This window comes from Diabrotica virgifera, chromosome 8 (assembly GCF_917563875.1).
Source record: "Diabrotica virgifera virgifera chromosome 8, PGI_DIABVI_V3a".
In the NCBI taxonomy this organism is placed as follows: Eukaryota; Metazoa; Arthropoda; class Insecta; order Coleoptera; family Chrysomelidae; genus Diabrotica; species Diabrotica virgifera.
Genome location: NC_065450.1, coordinates 164,460,322 through 164,481,618, shown reverse-complemented (window position 1 = coordinate 164,481,618; position 21,297 = coordinate 164,460,322). Strand labels below are relative to the sequence as shown.

Genomic DNA, 21,297 nt, shown 5'->3' with positions numbered 1-21,297 from the left:
GAGCTCGGTAACTTTTGAATGGTATAACCGATTTTCAAAATTAGCCATGCGTTGGAAAGGTAATGATCAGTACTATTAGAAGCCGCGAAGCTGGACTTAAATTTTTAAGTTTTTGGGAGTTTTGGAGACGAGAACGAAAAAAAAACCCTAAATAGGAAGGGCCGTAAAATCCACACCCTTGGACCAAAATGGACGGTTGACATATGGATGGTTGACATATGAATGGGTGAGTCTTTTCCTGAACTTTAAGATGAGAGTTGGCCCAATTTTCAAATCAGTCAGATTTAGAAAATAGAAAATTTCGTGTATATATAGTGTCGCGTGTAGGGGGGTGTGGGTATGCGCCACTGGCGAGAACTGCCGTTCTCTGGTAACACATCGACGTTCGTTTTACTTTATGTTTTGACTTAATTTGTTTGAAAATGAATCGTGACGCATGGGAAAAGGTGTCTTCCTATGGGCCACTTGGTGTTGGGCTTCTGTGTCTTCGCCCATTGCGCCATACCTTCAGGGTCCATCCGATCTACGTGGTCTCTCCATATGCGTCGTCGTGCTCTTGTCCATCTCACTACGTCTTGAACGCCTAGCTCTCTCAATATGTCTTCGTTTCGTACTCTATCTCTGAGTGTTATACCTCCTATGGATCTTAGGGTTTTCATCTCTATTGTTCTCATTATTTGTTTGGTCTTTATTGTCTCGGCCCTAGTCTCAATTCAAAATAATTTTGTATATACCTACTTAAGTATCAGTTTTGTTTAAAATAATTGTAATTAGTTAATCTTATGATTAGGTTTTATAAAAATGCCCTAGGTCTTAACGGCGTGTTATTCGTATAAATAAATAAATATGTTGCATAAGGATGTTATCTTCATCTATAAACAAGAAACGCGTCCAGTATCTTTAGAAAACCCGCTTCATAACACCTTTTCTAACGTACCTACTTAAAAATACTTACCAAGATTTTATCTAAACTCTTACACATAAAGTATTTGATTTCCGCGTAATCAAACGCTAAATCTGTTACGTTTTGATTTCTCTTAAACAAAACAAATCTATCCGCCATTTGTAAAAGTATCACTATCAAGTCAAGTTGTTTTTCCAAATCCAGTCTCTCGAAGTGTGTAAAAAGTTGATAGTGCACAACCAAAGGTGGAACGAGCTCTGATCTTAAAGTGTATATTATTCAATTCAGGGGACATTTAGACTAATTAGATGGGCTTTGATGACTTTTTTAACGTCACAGAATACTAATGCGGTTTGGAAGTACAGATTGTGTGCACGTTCTTCGAGCCGCGGATGTCTATATGTGCTTATCTTGACGGACTGACAATAATAATAAATCACTGCTGAAGATGCGTGACGTATTACTTTTTCTTTACGTACACTTAAAAATAAAGCTTAGTTTATATTCGATTTGATTCGAGATTTCTGGTTAGGATCTAAGTATAATGAACAAACAATACAAGGGACTATTAGTAATTTTTTAATGTTCGACTAATATTCGATTAAAGAGAAATGAGAAGAATTTCAGGTAACATCCTTAATCTCTGCCTTTTACAATTTATAAGGCAAGGAGACGTCGAATAAAGAAGACGAAAGGGACTCTACAATATGCACAGTGGCGGCTCTAGCCAATGTAGCGCCCGTGTGCAGTCGATGCACTGGCGCCCCTTGGTCGACGCGCAGTCAAAATGGAATAGTTGAATAAGTACCTATAATACCTAGTACCTGTACTAATAGTACAGAGAGTATTAGAGGGTATTATGTACGCTTATAATGTAAACAAAAATCCAGCTGGAAATAGTGCAATATTAAATTATGTGAGGAATGAATAGGTACTCACGGCGTCAGAAGAACCTACCCAAATCTGTCCAAAATATTTAAATAAAAATGAACTTTTCTATCTATGAGGTATAAAGGAAAGTTGGTTGAGGAAATTTGACAGGTGTGAGTACACGAGTAAATAGTACTTTTAGGATGGAATTTTTTAGATGAATTAAAAAGAACAACTTTGTGATTATTTAAAAAAATAATAATTTATTAAAGAATTATTAACAGACGCACAGAGGCACTTACTACAATATATAATTATAAAAAAGATACTTTTCGTGCTTTTGCATTAGCAAAATCTTGAAATAATATCACTTACTTCAATTTTTATTTCATATTTAATACTTACTAGTGAGAAATTTGTCAATCGACTTTGCGACAATGTTGACCTTGGATAATTTTTAATTTTTCACTGTGCGCTACTGTCACTGGTAATTTGAGGTAAATTCTAAGAGCAGTAAACAAATTTGGGAACACTGAATGTAATTTATTTGTATACAAGTAATTCAAAATGAAGCTGGAACTTGAATGCTGCATCAATGAAAAACTAGAATCAGTCGAGCTATGGGTGTATAGAAGAATTCTGAAAATATCGTGGACAGAACACGTTACAAATAAAGAGGTTCTGAGAAAGATGAATAAAGAAATGGAAATCTTAAATACCATACCATCAAAACAAGAAAATTGGAATATCTCGGACATATTACACGTGGAGAGGGATCCAACTTGCTCCAATTGATTATGAAAGAAAAGATTCAAGGAAAAATAAGCATAGGGAGACTCAGAATATCGTGGCTGCGCAATATGAGAGAATGGTACGGATGTACATCAAATAGACTTTTCAGAGCAGCCGTCTCTAAAATCCGAATAGCTATGACGCTTGCCGACCTCCGTCGCGGAGATGGCACTTAAAGAAGAATTTAAAATATCCAAAGGTGTAGTAGAATCATCGATAAATATTGGTAATAATTCTATTTCATTAAAGAGTTCAAACCTATCTACGTCTGAAGAGCCAACATGACACAATTTATTTTCTAAATTAGAACAATATGCTCTTTTTGTATCTAACTCTAAATTCTTCCAGCGTTTTAATTTTTGAAGGAACGAAAAAGTGTCATTATTTTGCTTTAAAAGTTCGAAGAGTTCGTCAAACTTAGTAATTGAGGTATCTAATAGGTAATAGTAAGAGTTTACTTTAAAATGTATTTTCACGTCAGTTACTGATTCATCTTACGCCTCATAATAAAAAAAAATTATATTTTATGTTGAAACAAAGTAAAGGACCCGCTTTTTGGCGCTTGGCGCCCCCGACATTCCGGCGCCCGTGTGCACCGCACACCCTGCACAATAGGTAAAGCCGCCTCTGAATATGCAGTCACATTCCGTCGCTTCTATTCGTCTAGGAGAAATTCCAACGAGAGTTGATTCCGTGTACTCAAACTATGAGTAAAATCAGTGCCGGTTTATCCACTGGACGCTTGGGGCAGGCGCCCAGGGGCCAGGGCCCGTTCCTTTTAATTATAAAAAAATAAAGTCGCTAAATCATTTACATATTCTTCCAAAAAATTTCATACGCAGGTACGCCAATACACTGCAAACGCCTTTGTTCTATTGTTACATCTCTTCACGTCTATACACAGTGCCGTAGCCTAGCCCCACAGGAGTCCCGTGTCAGTGTTTGTGGCGGGGCCCTTTTCCAAAAACTACAGAAAGTTGTAAGATTTCGCCATGCCATTGATTAAAAACTACCCAGGTAGTGGGTAAAAACTGTGTAAGTTATTAATCAATGACCATGTCTCGAATTGTATCCAAAATAATCGCACAAACGGAGTTTTTTTAGTTTCTCATAATTTCTTTTTGATATGTGGGGCTTAAATAATAATTTATCTCACTTTTCGGCTTTAAAATAAGTATTTTTAAAATATGAACAAAATAATTCCTTTTAAAATAGTTAAACGAAAGGCAAAAATAGATATATATATATATATATATATATATATATATATATATATATATATATATATATATATATATATATATATATATATATATATATATATATATATCTGAGTTAGTTAGAAGCAACCTACCTTGCTCGTTTCGGTACGAAACCGATCTGTGCCTCCACTTTGAGGCCACGAGATGTCACCTGGTATTTATTGAAAAATACCTACGGCGTCAAACAAGCAGGAAATAATCGCAACTTTCTACTTTTTAAAAAGTATGAAAATAATATGTAAAATATTATACGGGAAATAAATATTCTACCTTCGTCTGTGCTGCCATCTTGGGAACGTTTTCGCTGTCTACAGCTCATCAGCCAAGCTCTCAGAACAGACGAAGATGCAGAATATTTCCTCCGTATACCCGAGGCCGTAAGACAGCCATGCAGTCCTTATGGGACTAGCGCAATCTGAGTTAGTTAGAAGCAACCTACCTTGCTCGTTTCGGTACGAAACCGATCTGTGCCTCCACTTTGAGGCCACGAGATGTCACCTGGTATTTATTGAAAAATACCTACGGCGTCAAACAAGCAGGAAATAATCGCAACTTTCTACTTTTTAAAAAGTATGAAAATAATGTGTAAAATATTATACGGGAAATAAATATTCTACCTTCGTCTGTGCTGCCATCTTGGGAACGTTTTCGCTGTCTACAGCTCATCAGCCAAGCTCTCAGAACAGACGAAGATGCAGAATATTTCCTCCGTATACCCGAGGCCGTAAGACAGCCATGCAGTCCTTATGGGACTAGCGCAATCTGAGTTAGTTAGAAGCAACCTACCTTGCTCGTTTCGGTACGAAACCGATCTGTGCCTCCACTTTGAGGCCACGAGATGTCACCTGGTATTTATTGAAAAATACCTACGGCGTCAAACAAGCAGGAAATAATCGCAACTTTCTACTTTTTAAAAAGTATGAAAATAATATGTAAAATATTATACGGGAAATAAATATTCTACCTTCGTCTGTGCTGCCATCTTGGGAACGTTTTCGCTGTCTACAGCTCATCAGCCAAGCTCTCAGAACAGACGAAGATGCAGAATATTTCCTCCGTATACCCGAGGCCGTAAGACAGCCATGCAGTCCTTATGGGACTAGCGCAATCTGAGTTAGTTAGAAGCAACCTACCTTGCTCGTTTCGGTACGAAACCGATCTGTGCCTCCACTTTGAGGCCACGAGATGTCACCTGGTATTTACGGTACAGATACGGTTGGCACAGACGAAGGTAGAATATTTATTTCCCGTATAATATTTTACATATTATTTTCATACTTTTAAAAAGTAGAAAGTTGCGATTATTTCCTGCTTGTTTGACGCCGTAGGTATTTTTCAATAAATACCAGGTGACATCTCGTGGCCTCAAAGTGGAGGCACAGATCGGTTTCGTACCGAAACGAGCAAGGTAGGTTGCTTCTAACTAACTCAGATTGCGCTAGTCCCATAAGGACTGCATGGCTGTCTTACGGCCTCGGGTATACGGAGGAAATATTCTGCATCTTCGTCTGTTCTGAGAGCTTGGCTGATGAGCTGTAGACAGCGAAAACGTTCCCAAGATGGCAGCACAGACGAAGGTAGAATATTTATTTCCCGTATAATATTTTACATATTATTTTCATACTTTTTAAAAAGTAGAAAGTTGCGATTATTTCCTGCTTGTTTGACGCCGTAGGTATTTTTCAATAAATACCAGGTGACATCTCGTGGCCTCAAAGTGGAGGCACAGATCGGTTTCGTACCGAAACGAGCAAGGTAGGTTGCTTCTAACTAACTCAGATTGCGCTAGTCCCATAAGGACTGCATGGCTGTCTTACGGCCTCGGGTATACGGAGGAAATATTCTGCATCTTCGTCTGTTCTGAGAGCTTGGCTGATGAGCTGTAGACAGCGAAAACGTTCCCAAGATGGCAGCACAGACGAAGGTAGAATATTTATTTCCCGTATAATATTTTACATATTATTTTCATACTTTTTAAAAAGTAGAAAGTTGCGATTATTTCCTGCTTGTTTGACGCCGTAGGTATTTTTCAATAAATACCAGGTGACATCTCGTGGCCTCAAAGTGGAGGCACAGATCGGTTTCGTACCGAAACGAGCAAGGTAGGTTGCTTCTAACTAACTCAGATTGCGCTAGTCCCATAAGGACTGCATGGCTGTCTTACGGCCTCGGGTATACGGAGGAAATATTCTGCATCTTCGTCTGTTCTGAGAGCTTGGCTGATGAGCTGTAGACAGCGAAAACGTTCCCAAGATGGCAGCACAGACGAAGGTAGAATATTTATTTCCCGTATAATATTTTACATATTATTTTCATACTTTTTAAAAAGTAGAAAGTTGCGATTATTTCCTGCTTGTTTGACGCCGTAGGTATTTTTCAATAAATACCAGGTGACATCTCGTGGCCTCAAAGTGGAGGCACAGATCGGTTTCGTACCGAAACGAGCAAGGTAGGTTGCTTCTAACTAACTCAGATTGCGCTAGTCCCATAAGGACTGCATGGCTGTCTTACGGCCTCGGGTATACGGAGGAAATATTCTGCATCTTCGTCTGTTCTGAGAGCTTGGCTGATGAGCTGTAGACAGCGAAAACGTTCCCAAGATGGCAGCACAGACGAAGGTAGAATATTTATTTCCCGTATAATATTTTACATATATATATATATATATATATATATATATATATATATATATATAAATCTAATTTATAGATAAAGAATAGATTATTCTCGAAAATGCCAATAACTAAACAATAGGTACACACTCTTTCAAACATTCAAAAGTAAAGCAAGTTTTTGGCATTATACAGTGGCCTCTAAGGCTATCACTCCACTTGTGATTTGTAGTCGCAGCGACAAAAAAATCGCTGTCGCAGAAAATCTAGAGTCTAGAAAATTAGTCGCTGTTTTCAAATTTTTTAGATGTTTTTTGATCTAGAGATAAAGAAGAAGTCAAGACGTCAATTAATACTTTATGCGAAAAACATAAAAACGGTGTTGATGGAACCAAAGAGAACTTGCATAATGAAATTACCCATTTTGGAACGTTATGCCAAAATTTGAATAAACATCATACAATTTATGAAAAATTTGATTCTTCCAGGATGTAAAAGCAACTTTTTTAAAGCAATATTTTAACTTTACTGCAAATTTATTTGACAATACCAATTTCTAATGCGTCAGGCGAGCGGTCTTTTTCGGCTTTAAAAAGAATAAAAACATATTTAAGGTCAAATTTGGGTCAAGAAAACCGCATTATCACTATTGTATATAGAGAATGAAGAACCGGAGAAACTGAATTGTGATAATATTATATGGCAGTTTGCGAATGCCAAGTCAATAAAAAAAGTGATCTAATTTTTGTCTTTATGTATTTTTTTGAATATGTTTTTTGGCTTCATGTATTGTTTTGTGGAACTTTCTGTTTTTTATTTATGTTTTTAAATGTATTTTTTGGATTATTTTTTAGATTTGCTATTCTTCTTGCTTATTTAAAAAAATATTTTATGGATTTTACAAAAAACCTTTACAGTTAATGCATATGTTTTCTTGTTAAACAACTGACAACGAATAGCAATGAAGGGGGCCCCTAAACCTCCAGCGCCCAGGGCCCGAAGTTAGGTTAAACCGGCACTGAGTAAAATGATAAGTTAAAAAACAGCTTATCTTTAATTTCGGTTCAGAGGTGATCCACCATCCCCATACGTCTCCAAAAGATCTCTGGATAGACAGAAACGTACGTATTGAGATGATGGATCACCTCTGAACCGAATTGAAACATAAGCTGGTAATATTTCATTTTACTCATTTTTTGAGTACATGGAATCAGCTTTATAGAAATCACGAATAGACCCTTTCGTCTTCTTTATTCGTCGTCTCATTGCTTTATAAACTGTAAAAGGCAGAAATTAAGGATGTTACCAGAAAGTAGTTATACGAGAAGTTTCGAATTTATTGTTTAGATCTAGGACTTCTCATTTCTTTGTAATAGATGTCGCTAAGAAGTGTCAGATAAGCAGAATTATTTTCATAATTCTCCTTAAATAGGCAGCATGGTTTCGTTTAGCTTCAGAGATGTCAGAGGAGTGGAGCCCCACTGAAGGCATCTGAGGAGGCAGAAACGTACTTATGGGGATTACGGGTCACTTCTGAACCGAAATGAAACATAATCTGCTTTTAATATTCGATTAATAAAGGAAATACGGTATAAAAATAGGTAATGGTAGCTATGTACGCCGTTGCTCCCGCTTGGTGGCGCTAGTATAGTTGGGGGTCAACGTTTAGACAATTCGTGAAGTTTATATATGGTGTTTTTGTTTTTGTTTGAAGACTGTTTGTATGTTGAAAAACGAATTGAGGAGAAGGATTGAAGGAAAAGGAAGCCCTTTAACAGCGTCCGCTGTTTATATAGACATCTATTTCCTAACTGCCCTGTCAAAATTTCTTAGTCTCTTGTTGCCACAAGATCAAATTTATATTTTTTTTGGCATCGTTTACTAAAAGTTCAGTTTTGCTTCCTGGAATGATCCTCTTATATTCCACGTCGCGCGTCGCTATTTTAACTAGTTCTTCTTTATTGCCATTATCTCGTTTACTATTTTTCAATTTTTGTTTCCGTTTTCTTTGCCGGGTCATCTTTGTTGGGTCTCCTAATACTGCATTCAATTCTAGTTTTTGCAATGTCTTCCTCTATTCTATCCAGCTGCTCCTTTTCTTTATTCCATTTCCATAATTCATTGTTTATTGTCAGTCTTTGATATCCTGTTTTTGTGCCATTTCTTTTGATTTTCTCTTCCTTAGAAATTCTTATTTTGGCCATTATTTCCCTTTCCGTCCTTCGTCAGATCGTCATTTATGTATATTCTTTCAGTTGCTTGAGTTTCATCGTATTTTGCATTACTTTGGTCTTTTATGTCTTGTCATCCATCTCTACCAAATATATTTTGTCTCCCAGCTTTCTTGCTTCATTACCGTTTACTTTTACTCGCATTTCCTTTTCTATGAATTTTTCTACCTCATTCCCTAGCAAGAGTGGTTGAGCGGTGTCAATCTACAGTCCTTGAATAACAATATTTTTCCTTCTTCCCTATCTTTCTAATTTTTGTACTCTTTCGTTGGAGATCTTTAATTCTTTTCGTATTTGAATAATATCTTGAAGCGCCTTTTCATTAATAAGATTCAGTTCTTCCATTTTCTTTCGATATTATTTTTGCTGGAATGCGAGAGTTACTGAAAAAAAGAGAAAGCCCTTATCGAAGGGTAAGCTATATTAATCATCGTCTTAATATTTTATTTCTATAATCAGACCAAAATAAAAATATTTATGTTGATCTCGCGGTGTGCAAGTACTTGGAAGGGAAACGAGAAACGACCGTGCGCGAGTCGCGGAGAAATATTGCAGCTATCTTAAATAATTCATATTGTCAATTAAAATTGTCAAATTGACGTATATTTCATACCTTCTGTCACTGAAGCAGAAAAATTAGGCATTCCAAATCACGTGATATAATATGGCTGCTGGATGGCGAAACTGTCATCCATAGGCGTATCCAATGTTTAAACCACTTCATATTTAATTTGCTATCACAATTTCACAAATTTCGCTACACAATTAACAAAAAAACAAAACCAAACAGGATATTCTTTACAAATTTGTCAATATTCAATGTAAACATTACATACATTATGACCACCCCCCTTAACTGTGTCTATGGCCATGTCAGTTTAGCCATCCACCGACCACCACTGACAGTTCATTGGAATCCCTAATTATATATTGCTCCACAATATTGATATGATATGCAATTATTATATAAAGGTAAATTTAATTAATTGTATTTTGCTTGCAGTACTGCATTTTAATAACTAATTTTATTTACTACATACAATTGTTGATGTTTTCATAACATAACCTGAATCTTATTTTTTCTTCTTATTATTTTTTTTCACTATGGGCTTGACAATTATCCAGCAACCAGGACTAATATAATTGGCCAATATAATTAAAAGTGCGAATAAAAGTACAGAGCGTAGAAATAGAGGTCGCTTTGCCGAACTTGCACGGTCCCAATAGTTGTACTCGATTTTTTACAGTCTAATCCAGTGGCAATACGTAATCTGTTTCAATAAAATGTTTATTGCAGATAGGTGCATTTATTGTCGGCTGATATTTATCCCTTCTTATTGCTACAATCCACTTTTTTCTCATCAGAATATCTTTGGGAAACCTGTATCCTGATGTTCTAAATAAGCACAAAGGCACAGCACAACATTGAGGCATTTTATTTTCTCAAATTAAATTCACACAGCGAATCAGTTATGCAGTATTTACTTAGAACTAGATTGATTTGAATAGTTGACGTAAGTTGACGTGACCTCCAACTACACAAGCGCCACCTACGTTGAGCTTTCCAGATTAGCTGTCATTAGAGTAAATATTGACAAGACTTTCAACAGGTCCTTTCAAAGCACCTTATCACTGTATGTCGATCTTTTTGAAAAAAAAAAGGAATCAACTCAGAAAATATAAATTTTTTGTATAAAAGTGCATCACACACAGTCTGTCAAAAAAATTACTGATGATCTAAACATATAGTAACCTAAACCGGCCCAATAAATACATATTATGTCAACAGCCATCTTCAAAAGTTACAACATATTACTATGTATATACAAAAATGAGACATTTGAGATGCTATGTTTTCTTTATATAATTGCACCGAGCGGAGGCGTGGACGCTTACAGACACTACCATTAAAAAACTTGAACCATTTGAGATGTCGCTTTATAGAAGAAAGCTTAGAATATCATGGTCAGCAAGGATCACAAACAAGGAAGTTCTAGGAAGAATGAAGAAGGAACCGGAGATTGTGTTTACCATCAAACGCATAAAATTGCAGCATCTGGGACACGTTATGAGAAATCAGCACCGTTACTCCCCCTGCTGTAGTCCATATTTTAAGGTAAAGTCAAAGGCAAGCGAGGACCCGGTGGAAGGGGAATATCATGGCTGCAATAACGTAATCTAAGAAAACCTCAAGGGAACTGTTTGGATCCGCAGCGAGCAAGGCTATGATTGCCAATATGATTTCCAACATCCGAAATGGATAGGAACGAGAAGAGGAAGAAGACGATGTCAACCACAGTAGCAGAGCCTATTTTACTTCAAATCGGGCCCAAAGCACTACACAATGTTCAGGCCCCTAAATATAATTTAATAATAATATCTTTTTTAAATGTATCTATTAATTATTTAATAGAAATATATTTGTATAAGAAATTTAAATCCTTATTAACAATAAATGAAATGTATATTTAAACAATTAAACATCGTTAATTTTTTAAATTGATTGATTCAATTTTGCCAGAGCGAAGACTTCGTAATAACAAACACCCTTTTCAAGTTACCTCCTCGGCGATTATATACATGGACATCTCCACAACATACCAAAGAAAAAATAGTGAGAAATCAAATAGACTACATTCTGATAGCAAGGAGGTATCGTAATGCTGTTAAATGTACTAAGATGTACCCAGGAGCTGATATAGGCTCAGATCATAATCCGGTAGTTACTGTGATAGAGGCGAGACCAAAAAAGATTAGTAGACCACACAGAAAGACACTAGATTTAGATAAACTTAGAAATAAAAATATACGACAAGAAACAGGAGAAGAAATAAATGAAAACCTCAGTTCAGTGCAACAACAAATTAACGATACAGATAACGTTAACCAAAAATTAAAGTACATAAATACAGTGGAACCTCGATAACTCGGATTAATCGGGACCGCGGCCGATCCGGGTTATCGAAAATCCGGGTTAGCCGGAGAATATAGTAAAAATTAATAAATAACCTCCATTACAATTACAAAAACATGAAACACATATGCACAGTACACATCTAAATTACGTATAGTTGTATAGAGTGTAGAGTTTTGTTCATTTCTTGGTAAAAAACTCAGTCATACTGTAGAGATGTACCGACACCATAATATGGTAGGTCTGGATCCTGCGTACAAAAAAAAATTGATAAATAGCAAGCTGAAAATTTGTTATTAGCTTAAGGGTGTCTAGTCGGACAAACATTAATATATGGGAACACTGGAACAGGGGAAGTTTTAACTGTGGAACAGGTTAAAAATTTGGAACGGTCAGACCACGAAAACGGCACATGTATTTTTTCCGACAGAACAGACTTAAACTCTCCGAACAGAGATTAAACTCTCATGCAAAAATCAGACTGCTATTTATCACCAAATTGGCGTTTTAATGAGTGGAACATGTAGAATATGTCAAATGACAGGAATTATGACAGGTGATAAATAGCAGTCTGATTTTTGCATGAGAGTTTAATCTCTGTTCGGAGAGTTTATGTCTGTTCTGTCGGACAAAACAAATGTGCCATTTTCGTGTTCTGACCGTTCCAAATTTTTGACCTGTTCCACAATTAAAACTGCCCCTGTTTCAGTGTTCTCATATATCAAAGTTTATCCGACTAGACATCCTTAAGCTATTAATAAATTTTTAGCTTGCTATTAATCAACTTTTTTTTCATACGCGGGATCCAGACCTATGGTAGCATAATATCATATTATGATGCTGCAATAAATTTATTTTAAAGATTCGTCTTTATCAATCCTACCTAATGTTTCTAGTTTCTTTTCCATTGTCACTGCAACATTTTTACGTTTTGTTACCATTACGTAGACAAAGCAAACACAATCTGAAGCACGATTACATTACAGAACGGAAGTGATTAATAGGCTGTACTACACACAATCCAAGAATTTTTAAATAGTCACGTCTTTTTTAAACAATGCTAAGACAGTTTGACATAAATAAAGAAAAAGGAATGCAGACAGGTGTCTGTTCTTTCCGATAAGCTGAGACGGTCGCTCTGGCTGCCGCCGTGTGCATTAATCATTTTTACTATTGTACTTATGTGTTCAAATTACACAAATACACATTATCTCTGAAATATTATTTGGCCTACATACATTTTTATTTGATAAAATTGTTAAATTGTTTATTTGTTAAATTTTTGTCTGATGAAAATCGGTCCGGGTTAGCCGGACTTCCGGGTTATCGGGGGCCGACTTATCGGGGTTCCACTGTACAGCTATACAAACAGCAGGAAAGAAACATCTGACAAAAACGACAACAAAGAACAAGGGGTGGATGACACAGGACATACTAGACTTGATGGAACAAAGAAGAAAGATGAAGAATTACCTAGACAAATACATAGAAATAAACAAACACATAAAAAAGAGAATAAAAGAAGCCAAAGAGGCGTGGATTAAAGAACAGTGTGAAGAAATGGAAACCTACGAGAAAAAGTACGATGCGTTCAATATGCACAAAAAAGTAAAAGAGATAACAGGAAGCATAAAGAAATGCCAAATAGGTAAACTTAAAGACAAAGATGGAAATCTTATTGTAGATCTAGAGAATAAAATAAAAAGATGGACAGAATACCTGAATGAATTATTTGAAGAGGATAGAAAGAACTTAACTCAGATAATCAATGAAACTGGGCCAGACATATTGAAAGAAGAAGTAGAATACGCAATAAGAAACGCTAAAAATGGAAAAGCAAACGGACCTGATGAAATCCCTACAGAACTGCTGAAGCTTTTGAATGATAAATCCGTAACCATAATATTGCATATATTCAATACAATTTACAGTACTGGTATAATACCCCAAGAATGGTTGCTGTCTACGTTTGTCACCATACCGAAGAAAACTAAGGCAATGTAATGTTCAGATCATCGAACAATCTCCTTGATGAGTCACCTGCTTAAAATATTTCTTAGAGTCATCCACAACCGAATCTATCAAAAACTAGACATCGATATTAACGATACACAGATGGGATTCAGAAAAGGATTAGGTACAAGGGATGCTTTTTTTGCCTTGAACGTTCTAACACATAGATGCCTAGATGTTAACCAAGAGGTACACGCCTGCTTTATAGACTTTGAAAAGGCCTTTGACAAAGTTCGCCACAGTAAACTCAAAGAAATCCTGGAGAGTAAGAACATTGACACCAGAGACATACAAATAATATTAAATCTGTACTGGAATCAGCGAGCTAATATAAAAATAGAAGACCAAACATCGGACGAAATACGTAGAGGGGTACGACAGGGTTGTATATTGTCACCGCTCTTGTTTAATATCTACAGCGAACAAATATGCCAAGAAGCTCTCTCATATGCAAACGAAGGGATAATAGTCAATGGAGAAGTTATCAATAACATTCGATATGCTGACGATACTGTGATAATGGCAAGAACAGCGCAAGATCTACAACATCTAGTTGAAAGTATGAATGAGATATGTAATAACTACGGCATAAGGATGAACGTCAAAAAAACCAAATATATGACCTTCAGTAAGAATCCAATAAATGACACTAGTATCACAATAAACGGTACCCAACTTGAAAAAGTAAACGAATACAAATACTTGGGAACCCTTATCAATGAAACAGGTGACCAAAATCACGAGATAAAAAGACGTATTGAAATTGCCAGGTCTACTTTTATAAAAATGAAAAAATTATTTTGTAATCGTGATATTAGTATTCATCTACGAACTAGAATGTTAAAATGCTATGTATTCAGTACTTTGCTCTACGGTGTTGAGTCATGGACTCTTAAACAGAGGAATATTAAAAATCTTGAAAGCTTTGAGATATGGTGCTACCGCCGTATACTAAGAATAAGTTGGGTGGATAAAATTACAAATGAAGAAGTAATACGCAGAATAAATAACGAGCCAGAAGTTCTACTGAATATAAAAAAGAGAAAACTTGAATACTTAGGCCACCTGATGAGGGGACAAAAGTACACATTCCTACAAAATATAATGCAAGGAAAAATCCAAGGACGAAGAAATCCAGGCCGTAGAAGAATGTCCTGGATGAGAAATTTGAGAGAGTGGTTTGGCTGTACCACTAACGAATTGTTCAAAACAGCAGTAAATAAAATTAGAATCGCCCTAATGATATCCAATCTCCGATAGGAGAGGCACTCAAAGAAGAAGAAGAATTGTTTAAATATAAATTTTTAAAAATGAGTAAAAATAGAATACGTATAGAATAGGTACATTATTGGTACATTATCCATAACAATAAAACTTGACTAACGTGCCAATTAATGAAATATATTCAGGGGATCGCTCATGTTGAATAACTACTGTCCTATTGATATTTTCCCAGTCATTATATCTATCGGAAGTTACAAGAACAATTTTCGTGGAAAACAGTTTACAAACCAATAAACACGGCTACATTTAGAAATGTACACTAACCACTCGCGAAGAATTTTTCCCCATTAGTTTCCGTTTTATAAAAAATCGCACATTGCAAATATCTGGTTTTATTATTATCCAATTGTGTAACACACTCACCAAATTTATCAATATGTATTTTGATTCCGTCGATTAATTATTTATAAAATATTACTATATAGAGACTTTTCTCTTTTCGTTAAGAGATGTCACTGCAGCGTCCTTATAGTGAATTTTAAACTATTTTTGAAATTTCACTTAAGTAGACATTTTGGTTTCGTTTTGATTCAGAGGTGTGCACGCAGCTCCACTGAGGAAGCCGTAAGACAGAAACAGCTGTCTGGAGATTATGTATCGCCTCTGAATCGAAAGGAAACATAAACTGTCTTTTCACTTATAAAATATTGTTGAAATTCCAGATTTAAACAAGTCATTGGACTTCGTAAGTCCTAGGTTTTCACCCAAAAGTAGAACTGGAAGTCGATGTTTCACATATTTAGTACCATCCTTGAATTATAAGCTCTCATTCGACACCTCATTTGTCATTCTACCTGGTACAATGACGGAAGACTTATATTCTTGGTCAGACGGACAGACGGACAGACAGCCTAGGTCAAATTTCTCACCTTTAGTACAATCCTTAGATTATAAGCTTTCACTTGACACCTCATTTGTCATTTTACCTGGTATAATAATGAAGGAGTTATATTCGCGGTCGGACGGACAGACGGACAGACGGACAGACAGTCTAGGTCAAATTTCTCACCTTTAGTACCATCCTTAGATTATAAGCTTTCATTTGACACCCCATTTGTCATTCTACCTGGTATAATGACGGAGGAGTTGTGTTCACAGACGGACAGACGGACGTGGATAATTCAAAGTTTTCACATTTTTTCAAAATTTGGTGAAAAAATATTTTGGCTAATCCCTTACAGGTATCGCTAGGAAAAGAGTTACTAACATTGTCTCTTGTGCCTTGTGCTAGGTGAAGTCGCTTGAAAATCAATAGTGGAGTCATCATTTTCTTTGATTGCAACTCGCCCTTCATCACATAATTTATTTTCACTATCTCTATCAGTATAGCAGTCACCAGAGATTGATCAGAAACAGGATGGGAAGACGAACTTCCTTTTTGCGCACTGTTGTGGGGTGTAAAAAATGATAATATTGCATTTTTTGTACCTGCCGTTCCTGTTCTCTTAATTTTTGCTCTTTTCGTTTTTAATTGCCACTTCAGTGTTTGTAACTCATGATAATAACAAAATGATTAGTTAAGAAAAATAAATGTTTAAAGAAATTTAATAAAACGACTAATGAATAATGCATAGATACGTTGAACTTAGAAGCGCAGGACTGAAAACTAATACAAGCAATCAAGACCTTATCTTTGCAGAAATCGGCATCAAACTAAATATTACATTTAGTGCATTTTGAATAAATATTATGCGTAGTATATTACTTAAAAGATAATAGTAAATTTACCTCTTGTTAAACCTTTGGAGGGGTGTCTAACAGTTTTGTTTATTGTTAGTAATGTTTTTTTTTCCTGTTCTTAAAATGAAAGAATTTTGAAAATTTATTTTGTTATCGCAATAAAAATTTTCTTTTGGTAATTTTTCCGGGCCCCATTAAAATGCGGGCCCGAAGCAGGTGCCTCACGGGAGTAGTGGTAAAATAGGTCCTGCACACTAGTGCAAATATTCACAATTTCTATCCAATCAAGTTGGCATGCGTGAAACACCTTATATAATTGGGCTTTATTGACTGTATATACCTATAGAATATAAAATTTTAAGTCACGTACTTTCTGTAACTACCGGTTTGTAAAATAGTGAAAAAATGATTTCACACAGTTTTATCCAACGACACTCTCTAAAAAGGATGTTGCCTGTTAACAAAAAGCGTAACACGTTGCCTATACAACAATAAGAAACTAAATAGTATAAATGCAACACAGCAAACGTACACCTAATGTCCTGTATAAAATGTACTTACTTTTCTCCTTAAATGTCCGATTGAGGAAAGAGAAAAATTACTAATAGCTTCCCACTGAGAGGGGACCGCATTTCTGTATATTTTTCTTGTAGTAAAAAACAGAAATGTCTTCTTATGATTTATGTTCGCTTCTGGTAGTCTATTATGTTAGTTTTATTTCTGTTACTCCGGTGAATAAGTGGCTAAGTCAATTTTACATAGATTTCAGGAGACGACTTACCAATTTTGACAACATGTGAAAAATCGATTTTATATGATAGAATGCTAAAGCTTTACAAAAAATTAAGATAAAACAGACGTATTATTGGTCTCATTCTGTGACTACTAAGTGATTAGAATAATGAGATATGAGACTTAACCATTTATTCACCGTTGACTTACCCAGTTATTCACCTCATTATTAATGAAAATAAGCCAATCTATATATTTTATGTTTTGATCTAATGCCTTAAACAAAAAAAGAAAATATTTATTTATTTAAAATTTAACAAAAAAAATTGAAAATTTTGTTTTATGGTTAAAAAACATTAATACTAAATTAGTTTATGTGTCTTGGTCAGGATACAATTCCTCCAAATCAGGATCATTGGTAACTTCTTTTTTTGTTTTCAAGTTTTGATAAAATGCATGGAATGAAGAATATATTTATTACAGGCAACAAAGATAATAAGTCTGTTTTTTTCTGTGCTAACTTCTTGTTTTAATGAGCATTTAAATGAAATTTGGTCAATTTGAGCATATTGAAGCCATTGGACAGGTTTCCACAGAAACCATTCGCCATCATTGTCAACTTTTTCAATAATACAGGGTGTCCCAAAAAGATTGGTCATAAATTATACCACACATTCTGCGGTCAAAAATAGTTCGATTGAACCTAACTTACCTTAGTACAAATGTGCTCATAAAAAAAGTTACAGCCCCTTGAAGTTACAAAATGAAAACCGATTTTTTTCAATATATCGAAAACTATTAGAGATTTTTTATTGAAAATGGTCATCTGTCATTTTTATGGCAGCAACATCTTAAATAAAAATTAAAGTGAAATTTGTGCACCCCATAAAAATTTTATGGCGGTTTTGTTCCCTTAAACCCCCCCAAACTTTTGCGTACGTTTCAATTAAATTATTATTGTGGCACCATTAGTGAAACACAATTGTTTTAAAACTATTTTGCCTCCTAGTACTTTTTCGATAAGCCACTGTTTATTGAGATATTTTGAATAATTTTCGAATCCACCACATATTTGTATATGGCCTGTTAATAATCTGAAAATTTATTTATAATTATTTATATTTTTAGGTATATTTTGAAAAAGAAGCCACATCTCGATAAAAGGTGACTTATCAAAAAAATACTAAGAGGCAAAAAAGTTTTAAAAACACTGTGTTTATGGTACCAAAATAATATTTTAGTTGGAACGTACACACACATTTTGGGGGGTTTAAAGGAACAAAACCCCCATAAAATTTTTATGTAAATATGTTAAAAAATAAGCCGCATCTCGATAAAAACTGGCTTATCGAAAAAATACTAGGAGGCAAAAAAGTTTTAGAAACGTTGTGATTAACTAATGGTAAATGGTAAAGTTTGGGGGGTTTAAGGGAACAAAACCCCCATAAAATTTTTATGGGATGGACAAATTTCACTATAATTTTGTTTTAAGATGTTCCTGTCATAAGAATGATACATGTCCATTTTCAATAAAAAATCTCTAATAGTTTTCGATATATTGAAAAAAATCGATTTTCATTTTGTAACTTCAAGGGGATGTAACTTTTTTATGAACACATTTTTGTACTAAGGTAAGTTATGTTCAATCGAACTATTCTTGACCCCAGAATGTGTGGTATAATTTATGACCCATCTTTTCGGGACACCCTGTATAAGGACCATGTTTCTTCACAAGTAAATTGATATCGAAGAAATTCTCGTTCTACATCACAATTTCAAAGGGATTTGTTTGTTTAGCAAGTCTGTGTCCCGTCGTTAAGATGATTTATTTTTAAATTGGTTTTTTTTCTTGACCCTTTCAATAACGCAGTAATCAGTTTTTTTTTCAAAATAATTTAAAAATTATTGGTGATACCAAAAATCTTAACTATTAAAAAATATAGGTTTTGCTATTGTGAATATTTTCGACTTTTTGTTTTCCTGAAGACAAAAATTGGTTAAGATATGGCTGTTCAAAACAATTCACTATTGTGTATATTTAGAATTTAATTTCAGCATCGAGTCTATTGTATTGAAATTATTTTTATGACCCACCATATAAAACTTGCACTGAATATCTGAATTTCTGAATTTTTGTAACTTTGTAGTTTACCTACAACTTATTCATGGATCGTTCTAATATAAAAAAATATAAGTGTTTGAGTTAACACGTGTAGGAAGGCGCCGACGGTTAGTCTTTGAAACAAGGGCTTCGGCTTAAGCAGTTAAAAACGAGGGAACCTTACAAAATCGTTCCCTCTTTCTTAATAAATTTTTTGATGAATGGGTATTCCTCGTTTTTATTTAAAAGTATCTACACAAAAATTAAAATTTATTTAGCAGTTCCGTTTCCTAGTATGTACTTTTGTAGTTCAAAACGTCTTCATCAAATTAGAAACAAAAAAGCAACAAGCGCATTAAAGCGGGCCCCTGCGGGGCCCGGGCCCTGATTCCGCGGAACCCGCGGAACCATGCTCAGTACGCCACTGTGTAGGAGCGTAGTAAAATCACATTACTTGAGAAAGGGACTCTGCCGAAGCAGCTGTAGTGACGTTAAATTTGTAATAAATTTTGTGAAAATATTGAAAACAAAAGTTCTCAGTGTTTTATTATTAGATAAAATGTACTTTCCTCTGGTAACGGTCGAACCCATCACCCATTCTTAGTTTAATTTGATGGTATTTGCAGATGGATTCAAAGCAAAGTAGCTCAGCTGGAAATATTTGCAGAAAGGTTATAGCAATTCGTGGAGGAATGTGTACAGAAATTGGGTGGAGACACAGGTGGCTGTGGTAGAGAACAAGAACAAATCAAGAAATAGAAAGTTTAATAACTTACGTAACTAGAATAAGATTTATGCTGGGGCAAAATGTAGATTGATTAAGATATACAGAAATTCTTGAAGATTAAATAATAGCAAAATTAGTAAAACGGCGAATGTCACTAGAAAAGGGAGGAAAACTAGCAGATTCCCAATTAGGGCAGTCAATGAGGGTATTTGGTTCCAAATTCCATCCTACTACATCGATTTACTTGATATTTTCACAGTAACTAGGTAATAGCTCAAAAAACAAAGTCTACCCTATATCGATGTTCGCTTTTATCTTGGAGGTGGTTCCCACCCCTTCTCAGGGGTGAAAAATGTTTTGATTAAAATAGCCACGGAAGCCACTGTTCTATAACTATTTTTTGAAAACTCAATACTTTTTGTGTTATTTGTGGTTGAAAATTGGCCATTTTCATTGAAAAATTACACCTTTTCGGACAGATTTTTGCGAATACCTTAAAAACTATGCATCCAACAAAAAACTATATAAAATATTTCTGTAGGTTATAAAAAAACAAAGAGACTCGTTCCTTCATAAATCTTCTTGTTAAAATAAAAATGCGGATATGGTAGGTAAGAAGATTTTGTTTTTTTGCTGCATGCTCGAATCGGTGTATTCAACTAGAAATAACAGAGAAACTGTCGATTTTAGGTGTATAATGATACTAATATCTTTTGTAGTGCTTAAAAAGACCTTTAAAATGAGCAATACTAAATGTCGATTACATTCAATCTAAGCAAGATATTCTGCAAAAAAGTTGATGACTAATGTATTTTAAGAAGAAATGAGGAGTATATTTAACCCCTCATCTATCAGAATTTAAATACATCATTTTTCTTCTACAATACTTTTTATTATAGTGATATTTCTATGTTCAAAAAGTTGGACCGGGTTAAAATGAATGGTTTTTGAAAAAAAAAATAAGATCAAATTATAGAGCTCATTTTTAAATTTTCTTAAAAATCTTCCTTTTCCTCCATGTAACTCGAAAAAAAAATAAGAGATACGAAAAAAGATACCACACAAAAATATAGGGCTTTCTCAGATAAAAATTTTGTTTTTTATTTTTCATTACTGTATCTCTTATCATTTTCAAGTAAAATGGAGAAAAAAAAGATTTTTAAGAAAATTTAAAA

At 34.8% G+C, this 21,297-nt stretch overlaps 1 protein-coding gene across 3 annotated transcripts in view; it reads right to left on the bottom strand.

The window, feature by feature from the left end:
* The window catches only part of LOC114336207 (protein Wnt-5b-like), a 642,835-nt gene that overhangs the window by 292,141 nt on the left and 329,397 nt on the right, over positions 1-21,297 (bottom strand). The window lies entirely within an intron of this gene.